This window comes from Sinocyclocheilus anshuiensis, unplaced genomic scaffold (genome assembly GCF_001515605.1).
Source record: "Sinocyclocheilus anshuiensis isolate Anshui unplaced genomic scaffold, SAMN03320099.WGS_v1.1 scaffold1274, whole genome shotgun sequence".
NCBI lineage: Eukaryota > Metazoa > Chordata > Actinopteri > Cypriniformes > Cyprinidae > Sinocyclocheilus > Sinocyclocheilus anshuiensis.
This window is the reverse complement of record NW_015558608.1, coordinates 220,492-229,929: the sequence shown is the minus strand read 5'-3', so window position 1 is coordinate 229,929 and position 9,438 is coordinate 220,492. Positions and strand designations below refer to the sequence as shown.

Genomic DNA, 9,438 nt, shown 5'->3' with positions numbered 1-9,438 from the left:
GTGAGCAGACTCTGAAATGGCGGCCATGTCGTGACGAGACTCTGGTAGATCAGTTGAGACGTGATGAGACTCTAGAAGGGCGGCCATTTTTTGATGAGACTCTAGTGTTGCGGTCATCTTGCGATGAAGCTCTTGAATGGCGGCCATGTTGTGAAGAATCTCTTGATGTGTCAGCATGACGTGAGCAAGCTCTGGCTTGGCAGACGTGATGTGAGCAGGCCCTGGGGTATCAGACATGACATTAGCAGACTCTGGCTCGGCAGACATGAAGTGAACAGGTTCTGACTTGGTAGATATGACATGAGTAAACTTTGTCTTAACTGGCATGATGTGAGCAGGTCCTGGAGTAGCGGGCATGACGTGAGCAGGCTTTGGCGTAGCAGACGTGACGTGAGCAGGCTTTGGCTTGGCAGGCATGACGTGAGCAGACCCTGGAGTAGCAGGCATGACGTGAGCAGGCCCTGGAGTAGTAGGCATGACGGGAGCAGGCCCTGGAGTAGCAGGCATGACGTGAGCAGGCCCTGGAGTAGCAGACATGACGTTAGCAGGCCCTGGAGTAGTAGGCATGACGTGAGCAGACCCTGGAGTAGCAGCCATGACGTGAGCAGACCCTGGAGTAGCAGGCATGACGTGAGCAGGCCCTGGAGTAGTAGGCATGATGTGAGCAGACCCTGGAGTAGCAGACATGACGTTAGCAGGCCCTGGAGTAGTAGGCATGACGTGAGCAGACCCTGGAGTAGCAGGCATGACGTGAGCAGACCCTGGAGTAGCAGGCATGACGTGAGCAGACCCTGGAGTAGCAGGCATGACGTGAGCAGACCCTGGAGTAGCAGGCATGACGTGAGCAGACCCTGGAGTAGCAGGCATGACATGAGCAGACCCTGGAGTAGCAGGCATGGCATGAGCAGACCCTGGAGTAGCAGGCATGACGTGAGCAGGCCCCAGAGACCAGAGGATCTTTCCCCCAGGAAGCCATGAACGAATGGGTTAATTTAACCCATTGTGATAAATGTCCTTCAATGCCACATCATTAAAAGCCACCAAGTGACTTGAGTTCACAAAAGTCCTCAACATAATCCTCTATGGCCCAGTCACCCTGACGAAGGCAGAGGAGGTGAGAAACTGCTGGGTTCATTTTTAAAAGTCTAGCTTTCTGTAACAGAAGTCGAGCGTAGTGAGAACCCAAGCTTTTATTAAATCTTAAAAAGTGACCAAACAATAAACAAAGACTTGACTTGAAAAAGACTTGACTTGACTTGGCATGAACAAAAACAAAAACTCACTAACAGAGGTTACAGGGACAATACTCGACAAGAGACAATGGCAACATGAGGGCTATAAATACTAAACAATAAGGGTCACATGACATAAACCAACCAATGAGCAAACAGAACTGAGATCCACATGACAGGACAATAACCAATGAGAACAAGACACATGAGCAAGACAACCAATCAGAACATGACACATACACTAGGCAGTATACCATGAGGATAAGGGAACCACAAGACTAAACAGGAACCATGACTTATGACAAAATAAAAGAAATGAAAACATGAACATAAAACAAATCCCAAAACAGGCGTGACACTAGCTTACATTTTACAGTTACAGTAACTGTTTAGTATTTTGTCAGCTTTTTTAGGCCAATAATATCCACAAAAAAAAAAGGGAAAAAAGGAATTAAATGATCAGGATGTTAAAATAAACAAAAATCTTACCTTTCAGAGTAGACATTGATAAGCATATCCCAGCCAGGTTAGTCACCTGTTGCGGTTCCCTTAAACATTTCCTATGTAGTCTGTGTGTATTTGCAGCTCGTTTGTATTTGTTTGTGATGTAAAAATTTGCTGCGCGTTTCTGTTTTTGGTTGTGTTGTGAGTATTTGCTGCACATGTGCTGTCAAACAGATGAAGATGTTTTCTTAATTTGCAGGTGTTTTTTTTTCTATTTGCATGTGTTTTTTCATTTGCTGTGCGTTGAGCTCTCTCTCGTTGAGCTCTCTTTGTGTTTTAAGTCTGCACCAGAACATTGAGAGGGATTCTGTCCATGATATTCATTTTCTAACTGCCAAGAAAGGACAAACAGGGTGTCTGATTTCCCCATTATATCCTAACAATAGCGCAGACTGCTTGTGTACATTTTTTTTTGCAAAATGTTTAAAGGTCTCTGCCAGGGTTGCAGTCTGTGACAGTTCTCTCTGGAATGCTGTGACTGACAAAAGCCTCTTTTACTGCTGTCACTGCGACTCTGAGATACGCCACCTCAATTCGAGAAATATCTGCACTGCGTGGGTAGGTTTTATTTTACCTCTCTCATGCCTACTACTGGCCTTGGACATGCTGTCTCTGAAGTCATCAGCAAAACAACTACTGAGATGTGTCCTATCTTGGGATTACAAGTCTGGCCACCAAACTAGATGCTGAGGACTGGTGCGGCTTTTATAACGGCTTGGTGGCCTTCATGAATGCTGCCAAGGATTACTTTCTGTATATGGCTTCACTAGTCTAGATTATTTTATTCTTCTAATGCTCAGCTTACACATGAGTTTCCTTTACTGATAGTACACAGTGCCTGAAGTAATGAGTCTCAAGCAGACCAGAGTAGGACCCTGGCCTGTCACAGAGTGTTGACTATTGCATTACTGATGTGTAGTATCATACTGTGCAGTTCTCTGGTTTGAAAAGGCTTAGACATTTTAAAATGGGGATCTAGGAGTCCCACTAATTGAAGCCATGCCGAAGAACTGTAACCGAACCTTTCTGAGTTAATGTTGAGGTCAAACATTGCATGCTGTCATTTATGAGCACAGTGTTGCTTTGAGTCGGTGGTAGTCATAGTATGACCTCTTTATGTCTGGGCTGGACACAACACTGTTTATTACTACTTGTTTTTATCTACATTGAACAATGCCTGACTTCTTTCGCTGGCAGAAAAGTGAACACCTCCACACCCTGAGAGTACTGTGTATGAAATTAAATGGCTTTTTAAAAACACAGACTTTTTAAAACCCATAAATACAAGTTTGAGAACCAACAAATCCCATGTTTTTGGTGCCACATTTTCTCAATTATGTTTTCTCTTGATGATGGTGTACTCATAATTGTTCAGTGCTTAGAATATGGTGGTCATCATTTTCATTTGGGAGTGAAATTGTTAGCATTGTCTTCATACTTAACTTGGAATGTGGGCTGCCTTTTGGCTTATTTTCTTGCTCGAAGCCTGTTATGCAGTGGGATACGGTCGCCTTGTGTGAGAGGACTGTTTGTAGAACCTTAGAAAAACAGGGTGTGGGGAATAATAACAAGACTATATCCTCCTGTTTGAGAATGTGAACCTTTATTTCTATGACAGAATGAAAATAGTGAACATTTCTTTACTTCTAGACAAGGCATGTGAAATTCTGGCCATTCTCGCCAATTAAAATTCAAGAAGCAAACGGTAAACTATACCTCTTATAAGTGCATTTTGTTGACAGTATTTTCCCTTTGGAAGTGGAAGAGAGATATGGGTGTGTAAATGTGAGAAAAAAGAGTGAGAGAGAAAGAGAGCTAGACAGGCATGTACGAAGCATTAACTCTATCAACATGATGAGACACGACCAGCCACACAAGGGCTGAATTGCATTGAAAGCCTGCACCTGAGAGTCCATGTACTCCAGTGGGACACGATTCACTAGGAGAGACTTACTGAATAATACAGAGATTTACTGAGAAATACAGCGCCATTGGCATTGAGCTGCATCAAGAAAAAGAAAAAAAACATGACTCTGGTACAGACAGCTCTGTTGACATCTTGAATAATACACATGAATACTTTGCAAAGTGGACATGTCCTGTGGTGTAATATTTTAAATAAGGTAATCTTCATCAATCTTTAATCTTCAACAACTTTTATTATTACTCTGAATGCAGTTTTATGACCTTTTAAAAATTAATTCGTCATTCTCCAAGACCCTTAAAATGAACTAGTAAGGAAGTGAAAAACTGGCAACTGCTGCAGGATCTATAAGACATACACTCTCCACTATACATGACCTGCTTATCATATACATTTGTACAAAGGCTGATGGCTTTATCACAAAAGGGGTAGGGATGAGTCCAAACAAATAAATAAATAAATAACATAGTAATATAGTAGCAACCATGAATGTAATAACCATGTTTGTTTGTTTGTTTGTTAGAGAAACCGTGGTTTTGAAACCATAGTAATGTCTTCACTATAATGATACTGTAGTATCTGTGATTGCGGTGGTTTAAATACGAATAACATTTACTGCAGTAAAGTCATAATTATAATTTATAAGTTATGTTTATGGGGTAGGGGTTCCATGTAGAGTTTTCGTTAGAACACGCATGTTAGTATTTGAATTGGGTGCAATATAATAGTGGGTGCAGTTCTGCCACTATTTGCACCAGCATCTACTATTAGAAATTATCCCATACGTAGTGCAGGATGCTAATATGTTTAAGAGGAAAGCCCGCAAGATTTATTTTATTTTATTATTATTAAATCAGCAAAGATGATTTCAAGTGATTTTTTTTTGTACATTGTGAGAACTGAATAAAAAGAAAAAAGGCAAGAATCTTGTTAAGACTAAAATAGCTCTTATCACAAATGTTTTATGATACATTTACTTTTAAAATGCCAAGCATTATACAAACAATATTATTACTAATGCATACAAATAGTGCATTATGGAATATTTACAACCCTGTCGATGTGCCATTTGTAGCACCACCTCTGTATTGCGTTACTTATGCATTGCAAACCAATCCCTGGGCACCTATGAATGTGGTTTCAGTGACCAGATCACAATGCCACAATTGTACAATTTGTAAGTAAAATGTCTCTAGTGACATATGCCAGTCTGTTCCAATCAGTTTGTCTGCTTAAACCTCACATTCAGATCTGCCTTCATCCAGACATCAACAGATGTTCAGATCCAAGTCCCTCAGATGTACATCTGAACATTGGAGGAAAGGTATTTTTGCTATTCTGTTTCATTGTGACTTTAACTATGTGCTTCACATATTTTCACCACAAATTGTAATACATAACATAACATTAACATATTGCCATATACGGCAATTGATATTATATATGCTAATGCAGATATAAATATAGGAGAAACCATGTTTTCTTAGATATTACATACTGTATGTTGACTGTGATTTGTCCACTTTATTTTACTTTATGTCCACCTTATTTGATCTTTTATTTGTATGTATTCATCTAATGTACAGAATGCAATACACACACACACACACACACACACACATACATATACTTTACATTTCATGTCTGTTCTATTGGTTTGTTTGTTTGTTTTGTTCACAATATAGAAATGTATATTTAGTGTTCACGAAATTCTAATTTAACTCGGTAATTCACAAGTTCACACTTACATATAATTAGATGGAGTACAGTAATGCATATTTGGCGTGCTGTCCGGGGAATGGCCCGAGCCCAGAGTACCCCCCGTATAAGTGTAGTTAGAACTCGAAGTGAGGAGATGGGGGGGGGTGGAGGGATGCTGATAAACTGTCAAAGGATAGAGGTAAGTCTGCTGTATTTATACCTCTTGGTGTTGATTAACTTGAGTGAGCTCCTCTTGTGTTAATTAGGCTAAGTATCTGACGTGCTCCTCCCAAACTTTGTTAATAAAACATAATTTAAAGACCATACAGCGAGTCACAGTTTTTTTTTTTTTTTTTACATTCTTACATGGTAGGTCATTTGCATCTTTACGGTCACAGCAGTAATCAGCTTCACTGAGGCTGAATTTAGTTGAAGCTGTTATTTACCAGAGTTAAACTCTGACTGTGTTATTTACCAACCTCACTGTAAATCCTGCAGTCATCAATTTAGCTGGCAAAGCATGAACACTAACCAAAACCCAGAAGAGGGATCTTTCAAAGCTACACCAAATATCAAAACATCTGAGAGCTGATGTCGAGTCTTTGATTTGAAGTTGGTGAAGTGGTAAACGCAAGAGAACTAATTGTTGATGGCTCATGATGGGCTAATTGTAGATGTCAGTTAGTAAACATGGTAACCAGATGACCAAACATTAAACCTGGCACAGATTTCTATATGGAATACATAATAGCTCTATAAATGGACATCCATGCCAGAGATTTTGTTCTTGCTCAGCATCCTCCAATTAGATTTGAAGGTAATATATAATGGCAAGGCATTCCTGTACGTTTGACCATGTCTTCAACACAACTTGCATACTCCAGGTTTTTATAGTCGTCTACAGATCCCATATTGCGGACTAGCCTCCATATGCTGTGGTGTCCATGTGGGCTGCCTGTGGTTTTCATATACCCACCATGAACATTTTCACTCGGCCCTCGGCCAGAGCAGCGAGCCTGTTCAACTCCCTTACATCTTTCAGCATGAGCTCCATATTGTGTAAAGAACTGGCATCTGCTTTCAGTGTTTCAGACACTTCAGGGTGTGTGTACACGTGTATGATGAAAGATTTATTGTGCATTAGCTGACAAAGAAACATTCCTAATCATAAAATATCTCAGGCTACCAACTCTTGCCCAGATGTGGGCCAAATGCATGGCCACTGATGCAACACAGTTGGCTTTGTGTGATAAGACACACTTGGAGTCTATTGCGCCTCATCACAGCTGCCGTAAAGCTCTGTCACGACGACCCAAAACAGCTGTGTGACAGAACAGACGTCCCCTGTGCAATTTCCTGGACTTTGTCCACTGCTTGAAGTCTTAATTTTCTACAGTAGCTTGAGACATATCAATGCCATTCCACTGTGATCTACTGTACACATTATTATAATCACAGCAATGAAGCAGCAACTCCAGTTTGATGGGGTTTCTTGAGGACATGCACGTAGATATAGACAAAAACTTCACTATGATTTATGCGCCATGGAGAACCCTTCCTAATGTCTGTACACCTTTAAACGGGTGAAATATAAGAAATAATAATAGTGTCCTTTTTGAGTTGGTCAGGTTTGGATTTGTAAATTTTGTTTCTGAGAGGAAAAAAACAAACATGAAAATTCTATCATGGCTGACTAATAAATGAAGAAATACAGAAACAAACCAACAAAAAATAAATACACATATTTGTGCATAAATAGTTCTATATAAAAATTGTTAAATGTGCAAGGACAAATACAAATAATTAGATAAAATAAATGCAATAATAATTTAAAACATAATAAATGCCGGAGGAAATGTTTTGTAGTTCCCAATGAATTATTAAAAAAAAAAAAAAACTACCTGCCGCTGGATTCACATGCACTGTATACAGTAGAGCTGAGCTGGACCACAGGTATTACAAATGAAAGCACCTAACATGGCAGCTTTAGGAAAGTAAGTTCTATCTAAAATAAATGAATAAAAATGGCCAGTCACCAAATGGCAAAATCATTGCCTGGTCTATGGATCAGTTCTTGCTGTGTGATGACAGCATCACTGCAGCTGCTGTTGTTAGCTCCAGATACCACACAAATAGCTGTAAAGTTGTTGACATCATGACATTTCTTACACAGTCTTTGTTCTAAACTGTATATTCGGCATTACTCTCCCCGAGGGTTAGCATGGTAAGCATGCTTCCTGATGCAAGTTGGGGAAAGACTGGAAGTTATTGTAAACACAACCTATTTACAGACAAAAACACAGGTGTGCCCTTACTCCACGATTTTGCATAAAGCCAGAAGAACACTTTCCAGAAGAAAGAATCTCTGACTAGTTTTAAACTAGATTAACTATCCTTAAACTAGGATTGGAACGGGTGGAAATCAACTGCAGGTAATGCTATGAACTCACTAGCCAATTTGGAGAGTTATTACACTAGTGAGGAGACAATTATCGCTCTTTAAGCCTGTTCTTGCACCTAATAAATGCCGCATATCCAAGACTTTTGTGCATAACTGAATTCAGTACCTGACCTGCCTTTTTTTTTTTTGCTGAAACACCTGGTCACTTTGAATTTACAGTCTTCAGCTTGTTTATCATTAAACATTCACTGTGAAGTTGGCTATGTTTGGAGTTTACAATGAAATAAAAGCTGTTTTAGCCTTAGAAAAATTGCAACAGGTAAGATTCAGTTTGTGTCACTCCTCTTCTACTCTTTAATTTGTATGATAGCCTACACGCAAACTTTGATTTGTCATAAAACCTGTCATAAAACTGAGTGTGTTCCAATAATTAATAATCAGCTTTTATAATAAATAGATGTAAATATACGTTGTTTAATCTCTCTCTCTCTCTAAAGTTATAAATGACCTGCAAATTGGATGATGAGTGAAAAATGTATGGGTCATATCATAACTGAGACATGCCGATGTTCTGTCCAGCAAGAATGACTGATATATAGATGGAGAGTTTTGGTCGTGACCTTGATGACTGTTCACAGCTGTGCGTGTGTTTAGGGTGGGACTGAAGGAGGCAGTAACTTTCCCCCTCCAGCATCACACACACACACACACACACACACACTGACAGGTCGAGCGAAACGCGCGCGTGATTGGAGGTTCAAAGCGTCTCTGCGCGTCAGCCGAGCAGCTCGAAAGGTAAGATCTCCTCTCATTTCACTCACTTTCATGTGGTTTCGGTTTCGCGGAGAAAAAAAGCAAAAACTGTCAGATTATTTTGAATTACCTGCGGCTTTGTGGTTCAGTTTTTTTCTCCCCCTATTAAAACTTTTCCCTGCGTAATTATAGAGACAGTGTCGCGTCACAGATGTGCGCTTTAGGGAATGCGCGGAGAGGCAGAGATCTAGGAGTTCCCTCGCATCAGTACAGTAGCTGTACGCCAGCAGCAGCTTCACACCGCTGGGAAGAGGATTTCTGCGCCCAGCTCTCTGCTCTAGTTGTTCTGTCACACTGGCGCATGTGTCAGCAGCAGTATGTGAGGAATCGCTGTGAGCTTGATCAGGCTTGTATTGAGTGGACGATGCGTGTCTGTGTGTGGAGATGTGAAGGGAAGCTCTGTAGAGACATGTCTGCTCTTTGAGGACTGCGGGAGTCTGCTGGAGTTCTCCTGCTGTTCTTTGTTCTTCGGCTCAGAAGCTGTCCTAACCGTCTATATATGTGTCAACATTCATTATTCCCGCATATACAGTAGTTATACAGCATGTATACATTTATACAGTGTCGGAGCTGTGGCGCTAATGTAGGCAGGTATTGCAGGTTTAAATCCAGCCATCATCCTGTCCATTTACTCTATATACAAAGTGACAAATAAATAAACTACAACCTCCTAACATTACATTCCTTCAATTGGTTTATTCAATTTGTTATAGAATCAAGTGTGTTTTGTTTAACTTCACATTGGAGCTTTTAAGACATAGACAAACTACGAAGAGGTCATACATTATAGAATAGTTAACTACTAAAGCAATATTTTTTTGCTGATCTGTGGTCTTCCTCATCTGGGGGGGGGGGGGGGGGGG

At 40.4% G+C, this 9,438-nt stretch overlaps 1 protein-coding gene across 7 annotated transcripts in view; it reads left to right on the top strand.

Moving 5' to 3' along the window:
- Nucleotides 1-8,434: 8,434 nt before the first annotated feature.
- Nucleotides 8,435-9,438, top strand: part of LOC107680287 (vitrin-like) — a 26,166-nt gene continuing 25,162 nt past the window's right edge. For all 7 annotated transcript variants that reach the window (XM_016476118.1, XM_016476121.1, XM_016476117.1 and 4 more), the window contains exon 1: nt 8,435-8,557. The gene's annotated coding sequence lies outside the window, so the exon portion shown is untranslated. The remainder of the gene's footprint in view (nt 8,558-9,438) is intronic.